The sequence below is a fragment of the Pristiophorus japonicus genome, chromosome 9, assembly GCF_044704955.1.
Source record: "Pristiophorus japonicus isolate sPriJap1 chromosome 9, sPriJap1.hap1, whole genome shotgun sequence".
NCBI classification, from domain to species: Eukaryota; Metazoa; Chordata; class Chondrichthyes; family Pristiophoridae; genus Pristiophorus; species Pristiophorus japonicus.
Window position 1 is genome coordinate 79126061 of NC_091985.1, and position 23691 is coordinate 79149751.

Here is a 23691-nt window from a genome sequence, read left to right on the forward strand (position 1 = left end):
CCAACATTTATAAAGCAGATTACCTGGCCACATTGTTGTTTGTGGAACCTTGCTGTGCACAAATTGCCTGCCACATTTCTCACATTAACAATTTAAAAATACTTAATTGGATTTCTTGAAGTTGTGAAAGGCACTATATAAATGCAAGTCTTTCTTTTCTTTCTTTCAAATGTAATTTGACTCTAAGTAACCCCATATGATGGAAAATTTAAGAGATCATTTTTATGTCATAAATAATGTGACAGTCTTTATTGAACTGAAAATATCTGGTCTGATTCTATCTACCGAACATGACTTAGATATTATTCACTCAACAGAAAAGAAAAAATTGCACTGCAAATATAAGCGTGCATTTTTCCCACATGCTCTATTCTATGATGCCTACTTTTTCAAGATTGCTTATAATCACCTAGCTTCAAAAGTTTCTGACTTATAATGAGATCATGGAACAGCAATTTCAGCTCCAAAAAAGCAAATTAAATTATAATATTTCTCACCATGCTTTTGCAAACTGCCTTCGCAGGCTTTACTTCACCAAGAAGGCAGTGACAATTTGTACCACCTGCTGGAATCTGACTGTAGACAGCCTCCACCACCAGGATGGCACAACTAATGGTAGACAAGGTTATTACAGCACTGAGCTTTTATGCTTCATTCCATGCTACCACAGGGGACATCAGAGACACCAGCCAATCTACACTACACTGATGCATCAAGCAGATCATTGATGCGTTGTTTGCCATGGCAAACCCCTTCGTCATTTTTCCCCCAGAAAACTGGCAGCAGGATGAGAAGGTATGGGAGTTTTTTAGTTCAATGGCACCAGTGTTGTCAACTGGGCCCCTATACACAATCCATGGACTTCATGAACCGCATGGACTTCGCCTTCATCCATGTGCAGATGGTTAGTGACCAGCAACATAGGATTCTGCAGGTCAATGCCCACTTCCTGGGTAGCTGTCACAATTTCTTCATTTTAAGACAATCCTTTGGGCTATTTGCATCCTAGGAAGACTTATTAGCCCAGACCACCATTGAGCCAGCCAGTCACTGAGTGAAGGTTTGTCATGCATGCAGCCATTAGGATTTCCATATATTATGAGACTCCTGTGTGAGTCACACAAGCACCGTGGCCTCCCAAGAAAATAGAGGCATTAAAATAGCCATGGGGTGGAAAATGAACATTAAGTGCACGACTTGGATTTTAAGTCCTGTTCTTTCCAGTTTCCGATGGGTGGAGAGAGTTAAAATTCCTCTTCAGATTCTATTGCATGATCATGACAAAAATATTGTCACCAAATGCAAATTTATTAAGATGACCTCCCGTGGCATTGCACACAGTGACCCCAATATTTATGAGGAGGCCGGGAAACTCAGAAATTCCGAGAATGCAGAAGTTCTGCCGAATTTAACATCAGGACCTCATTAGAAGATGAGAAGGGGGATTTAATAATGGGAAATGTGGAAATGGCTGAGACCTTAAACAATTATTTTGCTTCGGTCTTCACAGTGGAAGACACAAAAATCATGTCAAAAATTGCTGGTCACGGGAATGTGGAAAGGGAGGACCTTGAGATAATCACTATCACTAAGAGGGTAGTGCTGGACAGACTAATGGGACTCAAGGTAGACAAGTCCCCTGGTCCGGATGAAATGCATCCCAGGGTATTAAAAGAGATGGCGGAAGTTATAGCAGATGCATTCGTTATAATCTACCAAAATTCTCTGGACTCTGGGGAGGTACCAGCGGATTGGAAAGCAGCTAATGTAATGCCTCTGTTTAAAAAATGGGGCAGACAAAAGGAAGGTAACTATAGGCCGGTTAGTTTAACATCTGTAGTGGGGAAAATGCTTGAAGCTGTCATTAAGGAAGAAATAGCGGGACATCTAGATAGGAATAGTGCAATCAAGCAGACGCAACATGGATTCATGAAGGGGAAATCATGTTTAACTAATTTACTGGAATTCTTTGAGGATATAACGAGCATGTTGGATAGAGGTGTACCGATGGATGTGGTGTATTTAGATTTCCAAAAGGCATTCGATAAGGTGCCACACAAAAGCTTACTGCAGAAGATAAAGGTACGCGGAGTCAGAGGAAATGTATTAGCATGGATAGAGAATTGGCTGGCTAACAGAAAGCAGAGAGTCGGGATAAATGGGTCTTTTTCGGGTTGGAAATCGGTGGTGAGTGGTGTGCCACAGGGATCGGTGCTGGGACCACAACTGTTTACAATATACATAAATGACCTGGAAGAGGGGACAGAGTGTAGTGTAACAAAATTTGCAGATGACACAAAGATTAGTGGGAAAGCGGGTTGTGTAGAGGACACAGAGAGGCTGCAAAGAGATTTAGATAGGTTAAGCGAATGGGCTAAGGTTTGGCAGATAGAATACAATGTCGGAAAATGTGAGGTCATCCACCTTGGAAAAAAAACAATAAAACGGAATATTATTTGAATGGGGAGAAATTACAACATGCTGCGGTGCAGAGGGACCTGGGGGTCCTTGTGCATGAATCCCAAAAAGTTAGTTTGCAAGTGCAGCAGGTAATCAGGAAGGCGAATGGAATGTTGGCCTTCATTGCAAGAGGGATAGAGTACAAAAGCAGGGAAGTCCTGCTGCAACTGTACAGGGTATTGGTGAGGCCGCACCTGGAGTACTGCGTACAGTTTTGGTCACCTTACTTAAGGAAGGATATACTAGCTTTGGAGGGGGTACAGAGACGATTCACTAGGCTGATTCCGGACATGAGAGGGTTACCTTATGATGATAGATTGAGTAGATTGGGTCTTTACTCGTTGGAGTTCAGAAGGATGAGGGATGATCTTATGAAAACATTTAAAATAATGAAAGGGATAGACAAGATAGAGGCAGAGAGGTTGTTTCCACTGGTCGGGGAGACTAGAACTAGGGGGCGCAGCCTCAAAATACGGGGAAGCCAATTTAAACCGAGTTGAGAAGGAATTTCTTCTCCCAGTGGGTTGTGAATCTGTGGAATTCTCTGCCCAAGGAAGCAGTTGAGGCTAGCTCATTGAATGTATTCAAATCACAGATAGATAGATTTTTAACCAATAAGGGAATTAAGGGTTACGGGGAGCGGGCGGGTAAGTGGAGCTGAGTCCACGGCCAGATCAGCCATGATCTTGTTAAATGGCGGAGCAGGCTCAAGGGGCTAGAAGGCTTACTCCTGTTCCTAATTCTTATGTTCTTATGTTCTTATTAGTATTTATTTACTCCATTTCCCGCCCAGCAGCCAGCCAGATTGACAGGCTGCTGGGCGGGAAAGCCACAAGCGGGGACCGCTGAGGATGGCACTTGGCAATTGTAAACGATCGGAGCATTGTGGGAGGTTTCAGAACACAGCAGTAGGAGGGAGGGAGGGCCATGATGGGAGGGGGCAGGGTGCTTGGATTGAGGCAACGAGGAGGGAGGGAGATAGTGAACAATTGGGGCATGGTGGGAGGGGGCTTGGATGAGGCAACAAGGAAGGAGCGAGGGAAAGATCAGGGCAAAGTGGGGATTGTTAAAACACGGGGGTTTTGAAGATCACAGAGGTGGGCCTAATCATGGGGAGGGAGACAAATCGCAGCAGCAGGTTTGCTTGAGGGCTGGGGAAAGTACTCCTTCTCCTCTTGGCTCACAAGCAGTGCTCTATAAAGCACTTAACTGTTGCAGCCAGCTGTTCCCACCTCCCTTTAACTGCCGGGTTTCCCGACCCTCTCCTACCAGTCGTGGGGGTGTTAAAATTACCCCAGTTAGTCAGCTCTGTAGTACAACTGTAACTTCACTGGAAGTAAAGCTGGAAACTGGTGAAGTTATGGCACAAAGTCAGAGGATTTCAAGGCCCCTGAGTTGTTTCTCTCTATCATTACTCTTCTGCTTCTATTTCTCCCATCATTACTCATATTTTTTCTGCTCTCTCTGTCATCTAGTGCTTCTCGCTGTGAATTTTTCTTTTCTTGCAGACGGGAGTGGGTGGATGGGATGACATAATATGGTGTAGAAAGAGTTGCCAATGCTGAGGGTCACATTTGGGGTAAGCGTTGTGAGGCAAACGTAGCCCTCAGCGGTTGTCTTCTCATTCCCTTCCCAATCACTCGCACTTCCCCCCACCTTTTCTTTCCCAATGCATCCCCACCCTTTCACCATTGCCCACCCCATCATGATCCTTCCCCTTTGAACTACATGCTCAACTATTGTATCCTCTCTTCCTCCTTGCTCTGATGTCACTCACCTCATCCTTAACCTTAATAAAGGTAATATATTAGCATGGATAGAGGATTGATTAACAAAAAGAAAACAGGGAGTAGGAATACATGGGTCATTTTCTCATTGACAGGCTGCAAATTGTGGGGTGCTGCAAGGATCAGCGCTCGGGCCTCAGTTATTTACAATCTATATTAATGACTTAGATGAAGGGACTGAGTGCAATGTATCCAAGTTTGCTGATCATACAAAGCTAGGAGGACACAAAGAGCCTGCAAAGGGATATAAACAAGTTAAGTGAGTGGGCAATAAGGTGGCAGATGGAATATAATGTGAGGTTATTCAATTTGATAGGAAGAATAGAAAAACAGAATATTTTTTAAATGCTGAGAAATGATTACATTTTGGTGTTAAAAAGGATTTAGATGTCCTCATACAGGAATCACAGAAAGTCAGCATGCAGATACAGTAAGCAATTAGGAAGGCAAATGGCATGTTGGCCTTTATTGCAAGGGGGATGGAGTACAAGAGCAAGGAAGTCTTACTACAATTGTACACTGCTTTGGTGAGACCACACTTCTGGTATTGTGGACAGTTTTGTGGTCTCCTTATCTGAGGAACAACATACTTGCCTTAGAGGCGGTGCAACAAAGGTTAACTAGATTGATCCCGGGGTTGAGTGGGTTGTCCTATGAGGAGATATTGAGTAGATTGAGCCTATACTCTCTGAAGTTTAGAAGAATTGAGAGGTGATCTCATTGAAACATATAAGATAATGAGGGGGATTGACAGGGTGGATGCTGAGAGGTTGTTTATCCTGCTGGAGAGTCTAGAATTGGGGGGCATAGTCCCAGGATAAGGGATTGGTCTGAGATGAGGAGGAATTTCTTCACTCAGAGGGTTGTGAATCTTTGGAATTCTCTACCCCAGAGAGCTGTGGATGCGGAGTCATTGAGTATATTCAAGGCTGAGATAGATAGATTTTTGAACTCTACGAGAATCATGGGATATGGGGATCAGGCAGGAAAGTGTTGAGGTCGAAGATCAGCCATGTTCTGATTGAATGGCAGAATAGGCTTGAAGGGCTGTATAGCTTACTTCTGCTCCTAATTCTTATCTTCTTATATTAATCTGAATCCATTTTCCCCAATTCAATTTGTTCCCCCCAAAGACGGGTGGCAAGAGGCTAGCGCCTCTTCTCTCTCAAGCAATTTCCTTACTTGTCCTCCCATTCTCCCTTCCTAGCGGGCAAGGAAGTGGAGCTGAGTCCATGGTCAGATCAGCCATGATCTTACTGAATGGCGGAGCAGGCTCGAGGGGCCAAATGGCCTACTCCTGCTCCTATTCTTTTGTTCTTATCTCTATCCCTCAAAGAGACTATGTTTGTTTTCAAAATTCAACTTGTTTTATTAACACTCCGTACACAGGGCTGGCAAGAGCTCTATTGACAGCGTCTTGCTTGGGTAAACGGCCTAGCTCAGTGCTTACAAGTATTTCCAGTTCTAGCTTTCCATGGGCCATGTTGAACCTTTCGTGTATGATGTGCTTCCTCTGCATCTAACACACCTCCTGCACTTCACACATTGCAGTTTCTGGCACTGTGCAGCAAGGGCATTGTCCAGTTGGCATTGCATTGTCTGCATTTGCCCTTTGGATAAACAGCCTTGCACTGCAGGTTTTGTCTGGTGACAGGGCTTTCACTGCTGACTCCGCTTCTATCTAGATGAAGCAGTCATGCCAGCTTGTTTTACTCCCAGCTAATGTGCAATTATGTAACCCCTCTGTGCATTTCTCTTTAATGAAAAACATAAGAAGCCACCTTAGTGTAAATAATGTGGGGTTGATTTTGACTTTTGGCGGTGGTGTAAAACGAGCGATACAGGAATGGCAGCCTGTTATACATCTCTCCCGATTTTCATTCCCAATAAATTCAATGGAAATTAAAATTCAGAGAGATTGGGAAAATTGGGAGCGGCTGATCATCTATCACCCATTTTACACTTTTGCTCAAAGTTAAAATGACCTGCAGTGTGTTGTTGAACCATTATCTTGCTGCATCGGGTATACTTGATCAACTGATGATGCATTCTCTGGGTGAAATTATTCTATGAGCCCTGATTGAGCTATAAGGTCAGTGTGCTTCATTGCTTCCACATTGTTTCCCATGTAGGGCCAGTGTGCTGAATCTCTACCAGTTCTAATCAACTCATACTATTCAGCCTCCCTATACAACTGTATAACGAGTGACATTGAGTTAACTTGCAGATGCTCTCCATGTACTTGGGGTTAAAGAAGCATGTACCCTGCTCTTGCCCCCACACACTGCCATCAATGTCCATTACAGCCAACAGTGCTGATTTTCTGTAGGCTTGGCTCTTCCAGCTTTTGCCTTTCTTCATTAAGTTGATTACATCTTATTAAGTTGGTTAAATCAGTATTTAATAACACTTCAGATGGCATGAATACTGAGCCTCCTACTTCTTACACACCTATCCCATAGGATATTCAAACCTGTGGCACATATACCATACCCACCAGCCCCCGCCCCCACCACCAAAGCCTGTGAACATTGGCAATCCTCTGCACCAGGTGTGGTTGACCAGTGTCAAACTGCATCCTATAACTTGCAAGCCTTCCGATGTCACTTTCTCATTATGATCTGTCAGTAGAAGGGTGCCAGATTTCCTGCATGTGGCATCGCCATGTACGCAGCAGTCTTGAATCTTGTTGTGGCAATTGGTCTTCTTGATTAGCCCAGATCTTCTTTCAAAGCAGAAATCTACTACTTTGTGTTCCACTTTATTGCTTTCGTACAAGTGCCAACCACACAGATAACGGTATAGGTGTCATGGGTAGAAGGCTATTGTCCCTGTGTTCTGAACAGCTTTTGAGAATGTTGGTTAGAGATTTTTCAGTGGCTAAATGACTGCAGTCTGACAACAATTATAGATAATGCTGCTCAACTCAATACCTTACCTCCCACCATCTGAAGCAGAATCACTGTCCAACTTGCCCATCCTTATGCTCCACATGATATTAATTCACTAATAATTATCTATCACATTTTAACACATGGAAAACCAGTGATGTGTGCAGGATTAACAGTGTAATCTATTATGAAAACAACTTTTTAAACACCAATGGTCAAAGTTATTTATTCTAACAAAAAAGAATAGAAACATAGAAACAGAGAAAATAGCAGCAGTAGTAGGCCATTCAGCCATTCGAGTCTGCACCGCCATTCAATATGATCATGGCTGATCCTCTATCTCAACACCATATGCCCGATTTTCCCCATACCCCTTGATGCCTTTTGTTTCTAGAAATCTTATCTATCTCCCTCTTAAATATATTCAGTGACTTGGCCTCCACAGCTTTCTGTGGTAGAGAATTCCACAGGTTCACCACCCACTGAGTGAAAAAATTTCTCCTCATCTCGGTCCTAAATTCCTACCCCGTATCCTGACGCTGTGACCCCTTGTTCTAGACTTACCAGCCAGGGGAAACATCCTCCCCGCATCCAGTCTATTCAACCCAGTCAGAATTTTATACGTTTCAATGAGATCCCCTCTCATTCGTCTAAACTCAAGTGAATACAGACCTAGTTAACCCAATCTCTCCTCATACGACAGTCCTGCCATCCTAGGAATCAGTCTGGCGAACCTTCGCTGCACTCTTTCTATGGCAAGTCTATCCTTTCTTAGGTAAGGAGACCAAAACTGCACACAATACAGGTGTGGTCTCACCAAGGCCCTGTCTAACTGTAGTAAGACATCCTTGCTCCTGTACTCAAATCCTCTTGCAATGAAGGCCCAACATACCCTTTGCCTTCCTAACTGCTTGCTGCACCTGCATGTTTGCTTTCAATGACTGGTGTACAAGGACACCCAGGTCCCTTTGTACATCGACACTTCCCAAGCCATCAGCATTTAAATAATACTTTGTCCTTATGTTTTTCCTACCAAAGTGGATAACTTCACATTTATCCACGTTATATTGCATGTGCCATGTGTTTGCCCACTTACTCAACCTATCTAAATCACCTTGCAGCGTCTTTGCATTCTCTTCACAACTCACAATCCCACCTCGTTTTGTGTCGTCAACAAACTTGGAAATATTACATTTGGTTCCCTCATCCAAATCATTTATATATATTGTGAATAGCTGGGGCCCAAGCACTGATCCCTGTGGTACCCCACTAGTCACTGCCCGCCAACCCGAAAAAGACCCGTTTATTCCTACTCTCTGTTTCCTGTCAGTTAAGCAATTTTCAATCCATGCCAATACATTACCCCCAACCTTATGTGCTTTAATTTTGCACACTAACCTCTTTTGTGGGACTTTATCAAAGGCCTTCTGAAAATCCAAACACACTACATCCACTGGTTCTCCCTTATCTATTCTATCAGTTACATCCTCAAAAAACTCCAAGAGGTTTGTCAAACATGATTTTCCTTTCATAAATCCATGTTGACTTTGTTTAATCCCATTGATATTATCTAAGTGTGCCGTTACCACATCCTTTATAATAGACTCCAACATTTTCCCCACTACTGATGTCAGGCTAACCGGTCTGTAGTTCCCCGTTTTCTCTTTCCCTCCTTTTTTAAATAGTGGGGTTACATTTGCCACCCTCCAATCTGCAGGAACTGTTCCATAATCTATAGAATTTTGGAAGATGACAACCAATGCATCTACTTTTATCTCAATACTAAGATCTGAATCTGAATATAATCCATACAGAAAAATTATTTGGATCTGAATATAATCCATATTAGAAACAGATCTGCAAGTGTGATAATTATTGAATGATCATAGTTACTGTAAGATTTCACTTGGGAAGTTTTAAAATAGAAATAATATTGCTCTACTTGCTTATATGCAAATTCAGGTAAGTGCACATAATAGTGTATTAGGAAAATGTCATTGCATGCTTGTCAATAGTCTCACTTCTGCGAAATTCATCCGAGTTCTTTATCCCTCTATGTCTTCAGAAAATGACTCTCCAGCTGCCTAGGCATAGATGTTGGCTATCATGGAAAACACAGGATTCATCTTGAAAACTGTCAATCTACTTCAAAGTGTTATTTTATTAGCTGGTGGATGCAATGATAGTTGATATTCAGGCTAGAAACTGGTATTAAAATCAGTGACATTCAATTATAATATTAGATGAAGAGTTCAATAGCCTTTTTATTGTTGTTCAATAAAAATTAAACCCGACAGGGAATTTTTCCTTTTCAACAGGCTCAGTAGCAACTATCATGTTACTCATTGAGTCATCATACAGCCAAATTGCTTTGCTAGGACAGTTTTCATTTTGTTTCTATGGAAGTATGTAATTTCATATTCAAACAAAACAGGAGCCTCGCCTACATAAATAAAACGGCAGAATTGGAGAATTAATTCAAATCCATGGTGGGTCAAAAGAACATACATTTGAAAACATGTACCATACCTGATTTTCCCGTAACATATGTCTAAGTGGCGTCTATGTGAAACTTCATGTAGTGCTGTCTGATTTCATTCAGATAAACCACCTACCCAAAGGCTTTAAATCCCTCTGTCGCCGCATTGGAGCTGACTTTGGCATTAAGATGTTTTTCAGGCCTGTCAAAAGCACACACACAAACCCATGCAGGTCGTGTTTAAATTTACTGTGTGCTGGAAGTGTGTGATGTAATTGTAAAATAAAATAGGAGGCTTGCAGACACTGCACTCCAACTGTGTCTCACATAGGAATGAAGGGATACATAAGCCTTTATAAGGGAAAGAATAAAGGGGAAATGTGAATGACAAGCCAAAAAGCAGAGCCTGTGTTATGGATCTCAGACTTTATATGAATATGTTTTATATATGTCCGACCAGGGATATCTTTTTTTTAAATTCTGAAGACGAGATTTCAAACGGTGTCAATCTGATGTCAATCTTTTCTTAGATGGTTGTTAGTACAGAGAATTAATAAAATAAAAATAGGAAGTTTTGTTACATTTTCATGTTATGTTTAGAAAGTGACAGCATAAGCAAGGATTGAGATCAGTTCACCCACTATTTTGGTTACAAGAGATGCCTTGCTGGGAATAAGAGAAAATTAGGAGGGGAATTTGAGATTAATATGGCCCATCAAAAAACTCCAGCAGTGGCTTAGAACAGTGAGGTGTGAGCCAGAGCCTGGTTCAACTTAATTGCCAGTTTGGCTTAGTTAATAGCACTTTCACCTCCAACTCAAAGTGGGTGAATTTTACCCCGACAAATGGGTGGGTTGGGGTCAGTTCAGATGTTAAAATTTAAAAAATGTGAAACCCAACCCCAACCCACCCACTTCCGGGTTTAAGAACATAAGAAATAGGAGCAGGAGTAGGCCACCTGGCCCCTCGAGCCTGCTCCGCCATTGAATAAGATCATGGCTGATCTGATTATGGACTCAGCTCCACTTCCCTGTCTGCTCCCCAAAACCCTTTATTCCCTTATCGCTCAAAAATCTGTCTATCTCAACCTTAAATATATTCAATGACCCAGCCTCCACAGCTCTCTGGGCCAGAGAATTCCAAATTTACAACCTTCTGAGAGAAGAAATTCCTTCTCATCTCAGTTTTAAATGGGTGGCCCCTTATTCTGAAACTTGTCCCCTAGTTTTAGTTTCACCTATGAGTGGAAATATCCTCTCTGCATCCACCTTGTAAAGCCCCCTCATTATCTTATATGTTTTGATAAGATCACCTCTCATTCTTCTGAACTCCAATGAGTAAAGGCCCAACCTACTCAACGTATCTTCACAAGTCAATCCCCTCATCTCCAGAATCAACCTTGTGAACCTTCTCTGAACAGCCTCCAATGCAAGTATATCCTTCCTTAAATACGGAGAGTAAAACTGTATGCAGTACTCCAAGTGTGGCCTGTACAGTTGTAGCAGGACTTCTCTGCTTTTATACTCTATCCCCCTTGCAATAAAGGCCAACATTCCATTTGCCTTCCTGATTACTTGCTGTACCTGCGTACTCACTTTTTGTGTTTCATGCACAAGGACCCCCAGGTCCCTCTGTACTGCAGCACTTTGCAATTTTTCTCCATTTAAATTATAATTTCCTTTTCTATTTTTTCTGCCAAAATGGATAACCTCACATTTCGACACATTATACTCCATCTGCCAAATTTTTGCCCACTCACGTAGCCTGTCTATATCCTTTTGCAGATTTTTTGTGTCCTCCTCATAATTTTCTTTCCCACCCATCTTTGTATCATCAGCAAACTTGGCAACTTTACACTCGGTCCCTTCATCCAAGTCATTAATATAGATTGTAAATAGTTGAAACCCAGCACCGATCCCTGCGACACCCCACTAGTTACTGTTTGCCAACCGGAAAATGACCCATTTATCCCGACTCTCGGTTTTCTGTTATTTAGCCAATCCTCTATCCACGCTAACATATTGCCCCCAACCCCGTAAACTTTTATCTTGTGCAGTAACCTTTTATGTGGCACCTTGTCAAATGCCTTCTGGAAATCCAAATACACCACATCCACTGTTCCCCCTTATTCACCCTGTTCGTTACATTCTCAAAGAACTCCAGCAAATTTGTCAAACATGATTTCCCTTTCATAAAACCATGCTACTCTACTTAATTGAATTATGCTTTTCCAAATGTCCTGCTACTGCTTCCTTAATAATGGACTCCAGCATTTTCCCAACGACAGATGTTAGGCTAACTGGTCTATAGTTTCCTGCTTTTTGTCTGCCTCCTTTTTTTAAATAGGGGCGTTACATTTGCGATTTTCCAATCAGCTGAGACCGCCCCAGAATCCAGGGAATTTTTGTTGGTCACAACCAATGCATCCACTATCTCTGCAGCTATTTCTTTTAAGACCCTAGGATGTAAGCCATCAGGTCCAGGGGACTTGTCTGCCTAAAGTCCCATTATTATACCGAGTACTACATCTTTAGTGATAGTGATTGTATTAAGTTCCTCCCTCCCTGTAGTCCCATGATTATCCACTATTGGGATGTTTTTAGTGTCTTCTACTGTGACGACCGATAGAAAATATTTGTTCAACGTCTCTGCCATTTCCCTATTCTCCATTATTAATTTCCCTGTCTCATCCTCTAGGGGACCAACATTTACTTTAGCCACTCTTTTCCTTTTTATGTACCTGTAGAAACTCTTTACTGTTGGGGTAAAAAGAAGACTTCTCTTCCTCAAGATGGACTCCCTGATATAAGGAATCGACACCTGCCCGTATTGTATAGCGACCACGGAACCATGCAGACGACACCTCGGTTATATTCGAACACGCTCGGGAAATGTTCCGATGAACACTTCAAAGTACAAGAGTTCTACAAGCACAGTTATACGATTTTTCGATTTGTGCGACTCTCCTACACAACCACCGACTGGCCTACTGCTCAGACTGGCTCTGAGTGGTTCTCCCCACCTATCCATCTCCCATCAAATTGAAAACAAGGGCATACAATGTGGCCAAGACTAAAGAGAGGCCAGAGGATTGGGAAACTTTTAAAAGCCAACAAAGAATGACTAAAAAATTTATAAAGGTGTCACCCTTCTGGAATGTGTTCAACTTTGCCTCAGTTTCTCATGACGTTTTGTTGACCTTGCATCCCAGGTATGCTATCTTTCTAGGCTGTTGATTCTCCACTGCCCTTGTTATTCAGTATTGAGTGTATGTTTTCATCTTCTATCAGTCTGTGCTAAGGGTCAATGCAGTGTTGGCTACTTATGATGGTTCATTAACCATCATGCATTGCTGCCTCCCTCTTCTTAATCCAATAATGTAAGCGAGTGTATAAGTATGCTTTACATACATAAGCGAGTTTTACATAATCGGTCAATTTTACAATCCATACCGTAAGACAGAGGAACTCCTGATTCCTCAGAACCTTCTAATTCCCTTATGCTTCTTACTCAAGTGTACTTTTACCCCCTTACACTTACTATCTGTTTTGATATTTTGTGCTAGTTTACTTTCATAATCTATCTTCCCTCTCTTTATAATTTTTTTAGTCGTTCTTTGCTGGCTTTTAAAAGTTTCCCAATCCTCTGGCCTCCCACTAGTCTTGGCTACATTGTATGCCCTTGTTTTCAATTTGATACCATCCCTTACTTCGTTAGTTAACCACAGATGGTTATCCCTTCTCTTACAGTCTTTCCTTCTCATTGGGATATATTTTTGTTGCGAGTTATGAAATATCTCCTTAAATGTCTGCCACTGCTCATCAACCGTGTCATACTTTAATCTATGTTCCCAGTCCATTTTAGCCAACTCTGCCCTCATACCTTTGTAGTCTTCTTTATTTAAGCTTAGGACACTGGTTTGAGATCCAACTTTCTCACCCTCCAACTGAATTTGAAATTCAACCATGTTATGGTCACTCATTCCTAGAGGATCCTTTACTACGAGATTATTTATTAATCCTGTCTCATTACACAGTACCTAAGATAGCCTGCTCCCTGGTTGGTTCCGTAATGTACTGTTCAAGGAAACTATCGCGGATACACTCTATGAACTCTTCCTCAAGGCTACCCTGGCCAATTTGCTTTGTCCAGTCAATATGAAGGTTAAAATCGCCCATGATTATTGCCGTTCCCTTTTTACAAGCCTCCATTATTTCTTGATTTATACTCCATCTAACAGCGTAGTTACTGTTAGGGAGCCTATAGACTACACCCACCAGCGACTTTTTCCCTTATTATTCCTTGTCTCCACCCAACTGATTCTACATTTTGATCTTCTGAGCCAATATCGTTTCTCACTAACGCACTGATCTCATCCTTTATTAACAGTGCTACCCCACCTCCTTTTCCTTTCTGTCTGTCGTTCCGAATTGTCAAATACCCCTGAATATTTAGTTCCCAGTCCAGGTCACCTTGGAACCATGTCTCTGTAATGACTATCGGATCATACCCATTTGTATCTATTTGTGCCGTCATCTCATCTATTTTGTTACGAATGCTGCGTGCACTCAGATAAAGAGCTTTTAAATTAGTATTTTTTAACCATTTTTTCCTGCTTTGACCCCACTTTCTGATGCACCTTTATGTTTATACATTCTGTCCCTTCCTTGCACGCTCTGATTTTCATTTCCCTCAGTGCTACCCTGCTCTATTGCCTTCTCCATGTTCTTTGACTTTAAATTTTCGCTCACCTGAATCCTCCCCCCCACTAATTAGTTTAAAGCTCTCTCTACAGCCCTAGTTATTTGATTTACCAGGATCCTAGTCCCAGCATGGTCTCAGTGGAGCCCATCCGAACGGAAAAGCTCCCTCTTACCCCAGTACTGGTGCCAGTGGCCCACGAACCAAAACCCATTTCTCCCACACCAGTCTTTGAGCCACGTGTTTAACTCTCTGATCTTATTTACCCTATGCAAATTTGCTCGTGGCTCAGGTAGTAATCCAGGGATTATTACCTCTGATTTAACCTGATTTGCAGGCCTTGGGAAACCCAGCAGCTGAAGGGAGGCGAGAAGTTAAGTGCGTTTACAGCACTGCTTTTGGGCCAGGAGTACTTCCCCTCCCCCCTGGCTCCCAAGCTCCTGCCACCATCAGGCGCCCCTCCAAACAAAGATCCCCGGGGTCAGAGCTTGGACCTCCCATTCCAGGGTCGGGGATTGGACCCCTAACCTGTATCGGATCCACCATCCCAGGATAGGGGATCAGACCCGCCTGCTCCTGCCGCCTGCTCCAGAGTCCTTCCCATGCGACTGGAAACCAAGCCTGTCGATCACGCTGACTTCTGGGCGGGGAACCTGTCAAGTACAAAAAACGCACACTGTGAAGTTAAAATTCCACAGCATGCGGGAACCGTGTCCAAAACTCCCCCAATTACTCCCCCTCTCCCCTGCCTACGCAACCAGGCCATAGGTTCAAGCCACAGTTCAGGACTTGACTGCATTGACACTTAGGATTACATAGGATTACATAGGATGTATGACACAGAAACAGGCCATTCGACCAACCAGTACATGCCAGCATTTATTCTCCACTTGAGCTTCCTCCCATCTTTCCTCATCTAAATCTATCAGCATAACCCTCTATTCCCTTCTCCCTCATATGCTTGTCTAGCCTCCCCTTAAATGCAACTATACTATTCGCTTCAACCACTCCCTGTTTTAGCATGTTCCACATTCTCACCACTATTTGGATAAAGAAATTTCTTCTGAATTCCCTATTGGATTTCTTGGTGGCCATCTTATATTGATGGCCTCTAGTTAGGTGCAGTGCTGAGGATGTGCGGCATTGTCAGAGGTTACATCATTTAGAAGAGATGTTAAACTGAGGCCTTGCGTGACTATTCAGGTAAATTTAAAAGATTGCATGACACTAGTTAAAGAAGAGCAGGGTAATGGATTTTCACTCTGGCCAACATTTAGACTTCAACCAACACCGCCAAAAAACAGTTTAACTGGTCATGTGCGCTGCATTTGTCGACATAATAACAGGGTTTACACTTCAAAGTAAATTCTTGATTGCAAGTTGTCTTGGGACCATTCTGGGTAAGTTCCTTCGTTCTCATACTGAGTCGAAGTGAAAATAGTGTATAGGTTTTGAAACTGCCATGCATGAGATCATTAGATTTCATGAATTTACTTTATTTGTATATTTGCTAGCATATCATTTCTGTTGCTATATAATAAAAACATTTAATGTAATAATAACATTGCTTTCCTTTGAGTAGCTGACATTGGGGGAAAAATCTGGTCGCACCTCATTTGGGTCCGACCAGGCAGAGCGGTAATTTTAGCACCTTGAAAAGGTTTGCGCACTCCGCTGAGAAATTCGTCAGATTCGGTCGAAGAGCTGTCAGGGGCGCTAAGTCAGCTGTTGCACATTACAACTGGCGGGGGGGGGGGGCTATAATGAAAGTTTGGTTGGTAAGTTTGGCGGACCCATTGCGCATGCGCAGAACTCTGAGTCAGACCCCAGGAACAGCCGAGTATTAAAGGTGCGGCAACTCAAGTTTGCGCATGCGCAGTTCCAGCTTCACAGGGTCTTCAGAGCTTAAAAATGGAGGAGCAAGGAGGACGCCAGCTATCTACCCATTTCTCACTCACCGTCTTGCTGGAGGCAGTGCGGAGTCACTGGAGGGTCCTCCAGCCTGGAGGGGGACAAATGTCAGTGCCTCGGGATTTCAGAAGGGTCTGGAGGGAGGTGGCTGAGCACATTATAGCCCGGAATGTGGTGCCCACAACAGCAACCCAATGTTGCAATACATTCAACGGCCTTATAATGGTCGTCAGGATGAGTACCCTTTCCATTCACCTTCCAATGCCTTCTTGTGAACCTCATTCTCTCATACAATGTAAAGATTTTGCACTGCCTGTCCCTTCCCTATCTCTGCCAGCCCATGCTCCTCCTAGCTGAAGCCAGCCTGAGATCTCTCCATTGCCTCACCAGATATGCCCTGTACATCCAAGTGCCTCTCACCTTGTAGCTCCTTACTCAGCCTGAGCCCACCGAACTGCACCGTTCAACTCTTTATATGCGGTCCCAGTCCTGAGCCTCATACTCACTGGTAGTTGCTTGTGCCCCAGACCCACCGTTCATACATCCACTGTGCGATGCCACACAGAATGAAATGCCAATTTGCACACTTCGGCATTTTACTCGTGATTACCCTATTGCAGACACATGAGGCACACCAGCACCTACACAGCCACTAACAACTTTTTGCTTTTGTCATTGCAGGTCAAACTCGCGCACAATCTGTGCAAGCTGAATTATCAGGGAGAGGGCCAGCCCTATCTCCAGGACCTAACTGACGTGGAGGGGTGAGTGTACGGCCTCATGGGTGCTACAGTCGTGGCGAAGGAGGGCGTGGAGGCAGAGCCCTCGCTCGACAGTGACGGTCTGTGAATGAGATGGGCGTTTTGTGTGAGTCTCCTTAGCCTTGTGGCCACATGCCTTATAAGATGTTGCAACCAAAATAACAAAGCCCCCCTCCTTCTTTCCTTCCTGCCCCCTCCCCAGCTGATAGTCGCACTTCTGTTGCTTTGTGCTTACAGATGACGAGCTAGAAGTGCGCCAGCCTGCTCGTCAGCCTACGTCTTCAGACAACGGGAAAGATGCAGAAGAGGAGGTGCAGAGCAGTGTGCCAGGACAAGGTGAGATGTCCACAGTTGCATCGAGCGGGGAGAGCACCTCGGTCGAAGAGGCTGTCTTCCCATGGTTGGCTGAACCTGAGGCTCCAGGCCCCAGTAGCCTGCAACAAAGCTCAATGCAAGAGGAAGCTTGGGGGCCATCTCTCCGGTGGTTAAGTCGGCCCATGTGGCCTGCTCACAGACAGGCAGATGAGTACCTGGACTTGGAGCTATGTCCAGGGGGTCAATGCAGATCCCCCGCGAGCTCATGGGTGCATTGGCGAGGATCCCGCCCAGCGGGATGCACTTGTGTTGAATGTGGCAGGGGCCGCCTCAACGTTTGCATTTGCGCTTCGGGGCCCATCGTGCCCATCCTTGGTCGGTTGCAACGGATACTCGATGCCACAAGTGACCATAGAGTCCCAGTCATGTAGGCGCGGGTCATGGCTGACATGGCAGTAGCCATTGAGCGGCAGGCTGAGACCATTTAACACCTACATTCTGCCATGTCATCAGTGCATGCTGGCATCAATGCGCTGTCTGCTCTGATGCAGGGTCAAATTGATGCCACGCAAGCACTGACTGCTGCCATCATGCCTGGGGCCCCATCAGTCCAACGGGGAACTAATGGTGCCGAAGTAGACCAGCAATCTGCGCTCCACCACATTCCTCCGGATGCTGAGGCTCTGCTCTGGGAGAGTGGCAGGCCATGGGTCGAGGAGGGACGTGATGTCCTCTCTCAGTAGGACATCATTCGATCTCCTGACACTGCCATTCTGCCTTTGCACTTGCCGCAGTCTGCACCCCAGCCATTCCACACTGCTGCCGCCCATTCTCAGGCGGGCTGTCAGCAGCCGGGCCTTCCAGGCCCAGAGCGTCGTGCTAGGCCATCTGTCCTGTCTCCCTCAGACACACACAGCCCTCAAGCGACCTTGCTGCTGACACTGAGGACCCATTGAGGAGGAGCAATAGGCGAGGGAGGGAGCTGAGGCAGAGGGGTGTGAAATGTCTACGCAAGCCACACTGATGAAAGGTGTGGCCATGGGCCCTATGAAGAAAAGGTGTAAATGTTATTCATCTGTTGTATTATTTGAAGGGGCGGGTGCCCCATTGTGTTTTCGTTGAGAGGAATGGGGTTTTTGGGATTGTTTGAGAGATGTGTTTCCAATAAAATGTAAAGTTCAATGTTTCCTTCAGCTTCTGGTGTGGTGGGGTTGCGGAGGGGGATCATTAGCCAGGTGGCTAGAGAGTGGTGAACCTGTGGAATTCTCTACCACAGAAAGTTGTTGAGGCCAATTCACTAAATATATTCAAAAAGGAGTTAGATGTAGTCCTTACTACTAGGGGGATCAAGGGGTATGGCGAGAAAGCAGGAATGGGGTACTGAGGTTGCGTGTTCAACCATGAACTCATTGAATGGCGGTGCAGGCTCGAAGGGCCGAATGGCCTACTCCTGCACCTATTTTCTATGTTTCTATGTTTCTATGTATGACTGTTGACTTGTAATGGAGAGGTGGCATTATCATGCCACAATACACGCTTATTATTAGTTGCATCCCTCAGCACACTCCATTTATGTGAAGCGCTCCCTATGAGCTGCCGCCGAATAGCCCTGCTGCCGCCAACATTGGCACACTGTCTCCTCCGTGGCTGCTGCTGGTCCTCGTTGTGTTGCTGTTCATTCAGGGCATTGGCAGGCTCCTGTTGCTCCTCCTCCTCCTCCCCCTCCTCCTCATCCTCCTGAGGTGGGCCTACGATTCCCACCGACAAGGCCTGGCCCCTGATGATGGCCAAGTTGTGCGGCATGCAGCACACCACAATGAATAGTGAGACCTGTTGAGGGGAGTATTGAAGGCTGCATCCAGAGCGGTCCAGGCATCGGAATCGCTGCTTCAGCACCCCTATTATCTGCTCTACGATGTTGCAGGTGGTGGTATGGCTCTCATTGTAGCGTTCCTCTGGTTCTGTGGTGGGGTTGCGGAGGGGGATCATTAGCCAGTTGGAGAGGCCATACCTCTTGTCTCTAAGCGACCAGCCTCGGCCTTGCTGTGGTGGCTAAAACAGTTGAGGCACAGTGCTCTCCGGCGCTTCCAGGATTGCAAGCATTGACTTTGAGGATGCGCTGCTTGTGGTTGCACACCAGCTGCACATTTAGTGAGGAGTATCCCTTTCTATTTCTGAAGACATCTGCATTCTGGAATGGTGCTCATAAGGCCATGTGCGTGCAGTCAATTGTTCCTTGGACACTTGGGAAGCCTGCTATCCTGTCAAACCCACCTGCGTGCTCATCCTCGTTCTCCCTGATCATTGGGAAGGTAATGAAGTCCATTCGACGGGTGTAGAGAGCCTGGGTGATGTTGCGGATGCAGCAATGTGTTGTGAATTGTGAGATGCTGCATATGTCCTCTGATGCAGCCTGGAAGGAACCTGAGGCATAGAAGGTGAGTGTCACCGTGACCTTCACTGCGACGGGCAACGCAGTCCTGGTGCCGATGTGAGGCTGTAGGTTTTCCTGCAGGAGATGGTATATCCCTGTAATGTCCTCCTTTCGGAAGTACAGCCTTCTGACACACTGCTCCTCGTCAGGTCCAGGTATGAGCGTTGCCGCCGGTAAAGCCGTGGGGGGTAAGGCCTCCTACCCTGACATCTAGGGGCTCGCCTCCTTTGGCCGCCGAAATGGCCAACAGCTCTTCTCTCTTCATGCTAGAGCATGTAGAATGCAATGTTGGCTAGTAATGGCCCCATTAAAGGTTTAGAAATAAATTTCTCTCATGCTCAACTGGTATGTCTGTCTGCCCCTGCAAACTTGGAGGCTCACCACCGTGCTGTGTGTAAACGTTGCACTGACTGTGACCTCCGAGGGAAGTGTTTCCCCATCCCTTTAAGTAATCACCAGTTAACGACTCTGCAAGTCTGTACCGACTGCTTCCAGACGTTGTTCTTGGCGGTCGCTAAATGAGGCAACCGCACCTAATTTACCGACCGGGACGGAAACGTGGGTGTTGCGCCAGGACTAACGTCAGGATCGCACTGATCGTCACCAGCCAGGCGCTACTGGTTTGCGCCCCCGGTGAGCCTCTAATGGATTTTTGGTCGGGGCGCTAAAAGCTGTGCTCCCGGATGGTAATCTCTTACACTCCCATTAACGCCCACTCTGGCCACTAATTGAGGCGTTAGACAACCGGTCTTTCAAAAATTATGGATATCGGTCCCTGGAATTTGTAGTGGGTTCCCTATATCGAAAAGGTGAAAATTACTGAAATAGTAGGAAAATGTCAATTTTTCAGTAATAAGATCACCCTCCTTGATCTGCATAAAAGTGACCAAGAAAATGTATTTAAAACATGATATAAACATTGTAACATGAACAACACAGACAACCAATACAACACACTGAATGCACAAGATAGATATCTGGTCCAAATTTTGCTGGAGCTGGGGTACTTCACGGCGCTTCCCATTAGTTAGACTTTTTCCCCGCCCTTCAGCTCAAAAATATTTTGCCCTGTAACCTGCGGGAAGTGCGAGCTGATAACAGTGTGGCGAGGGCAGCAGGGAATCTGGGATCTTTGTAAATGACAGTCTATCTCCTTAACCAGTTAGAATTAAGGATAGAGAAAGAAACAGAAGAGCGAAGGGGAAGGAAATAGGGTGAATTAGAGTCAAATCAGGTACAGAATGAGAAATAAAGAGGGTGATTTTAACCCTGCTTGCTCAGCAGAAACCTGACAGGTGGGCAGTTAAAATCGCCTTGGCTCTTACCTGTCCGAAAGCCGCCATGATTGCAACATATGCAATTTTAATCTGCTCTCCTGAGCCAGCAATAAGGACATGTGGCCTTTGCGGCGCAATTACACCATTGAGACACAACTGTAATCCACCTGGAGTTAAAATGAAGGCCTAGAGGGAAAGAGAGAAAGAACAGAAAGGAAAAGTAAGAAAAACAATGTTACATTTGAAAAATCTCTAACAATTTCTAACTATATGAATGAGATTACACAATGCAATTGTTCCCTTTCTGTGCGGAAAGTTTGAGTGCCATTGCAGGAACATAAATCTCATAATTAAAAAGGTATCTACGTGGTAAAGTACTAGCCCGAACGTTCTGCGGTGAGTTTAATTATTAATTAATGCGCAGATGCTGCAATTTCTTGAAATTCACAGGGAGGTTGAGGACAAGCTGCTGTTTTCGCAAGGCTAATGGTGGAGCGGTGCAAATTGTCCAGCAATTTGTGGTGATTCGCAATTCACGGGGTATCTCTTCCGCACCACAAATTACTAAACGATTTAAACAGCGTGCGCATTAAACTTGCCGTTATGTTGCCAGCAAATTCTGCCCATTGTAACAAGAAAGCCAGCAAAATTGTATGTCTCATTTGGACCTGAAGTCAGACATGAAGGGTGAATTTCCTCAGAGCTTCTCCTTCTCCGGCACCGTAACTTTGCTGGAAGTTTGGTGAAAACCTGATTTAGGTGTATAAAATACGGTTTTTGCCGAGGTTCTGCCGAAGTTATGGTGACAGAGCAGAAGAAACCCTGAGGAAATCCACCCCATAGGTTCCTATTGTTAATATAGTGTGGATACAAATCAGTTTATAGACCAGTTAGCCTAACATCTGTGGTTGGGAAAATGTTGGAGTCCATTATTAAAGAAGCAGTAGCAGGACATTTGGATAAGCAAAATTCGGTCAGGCAGAGTCAGCATGGGTTTATGAAGGGGAAGTCATGTTTGACAAATTTGCTGGAGTTCTTTGAGGATGTAACGAACAGGGTGGATAAAGGGGAACCAGTGGATGTGGTATATTTGGACTTCCAGAAGGCATTTGACAAGGTGCCACATAAAAATGTTACTGCACAAGATAAACGTTCACGGGGTTGGGGCTAATATATTAGCATGGATAGAGAGGATTGGCTAACTAACAGAGAACAGAGAGTTGGGATAAATGATTCATTCTCTGGGTGGCAACCAGTAACTAGTGGGGTACCGCAGGGATCAGTGCTGGGACCCCAACTATTTACAATCTATATTAACGACTTGGAAGAAGGGACTGAGCGTAACGTTGCCAAGTTTGCTGACGATACAAAGATGGGATGAAAAGCAATGTGTGAGGAGGACACAAAAAATCTGCAAAAGGACATAGACAAGCTAAGTGAGTGGGCAAAACTTTGGCAGATGGAGTATAATGTTGGAAAGTGTGAGGTCATGCACTTTGGCAGAAAAAAAATCAAAGAGCAAGTTATTATTTAAATGGAGAAAGATTGCAAAGTGCCGCGGGACCTGGGGGTACTTGTGCATGAAACACAAAAGGATAGTATGCAGGTGTTTTGGATCGATAATAATAGACCCAGGTTCGGGATCTGGATGAATGTTAAATAAAAGACAAGACAAATGAAATAAAGAATAAAATACTGTTTACTGAGAGAAAAGAAACATAATAATACAGTTTACGAAGAAAAGTGAAGTATAAGATGCAACAAAGCTCACGGCCTTCAGCCCGTCGGGAACTCCGCAACGACGGCTGGTCTGGAGCCTTGGGGGTCCCGGCACCACTCGCGAATCACGGTCCAAGGTGAAGTTCAAAGAGCTACGGAACGGTGCCGCTCCTTTATACTATCAAACTATCAAACAAACATACTATTGAACAAAACATGGGTGCATGTGGCTTATGGCCAACTCCTAATCTGTAAGGCCCCAGGTGCTCGTCCACAAAGCATGAGATCTCGAGACGCCGACTGTCTCATAACAAGCTGGTGTGCATCCCAAGGTCGCTTCCCTCTCTCTCTCTCTCTCTATAGTAACAACATTCCACAGGGCATGAAGCAGAGACACACTGTAAATGACTAAATATCATAATTAACAGTATGTGATTAACCCCATACAATACCCCAATCCACCCTTGATATTTAGACATTCTAAGTAATATAATCAAGTTGAAGGCGTAATGCATCAGTTACATGTTGAGTATGTGCAAGCAACGCCCACAATCTACACCTAAGAATACATACAAACAGTAATATCAGTAATAACACGACGAGTAAAACAACGATAGGATGTATCAACAGCTTCAAAGTGGCGGATGTTTTTTGGGTCCATCCGTAAATGATGTCCCACCAATACAATCCACCCTTGATTGTCTTGCGTACGATCAGTGTTAGCTAACCACCACCCTGTACGGCCATCCCATGCTGTGTTTAAGGATGAAAGTAGCACAGTCACAGATAACGAGACACAGAGACTTGCCAGCACGAGTTGGTAAGTCGCCATATTTTGCCAGAATTCCTGTGGGAGGAAGCATAAGTATATTAATTTCAGCCTCGTTTAGTCAATTTACCCTTGTCAACACAGAGAGGAATATCTTGACCTGTCAGGAGCACCCAATAAGTATTTC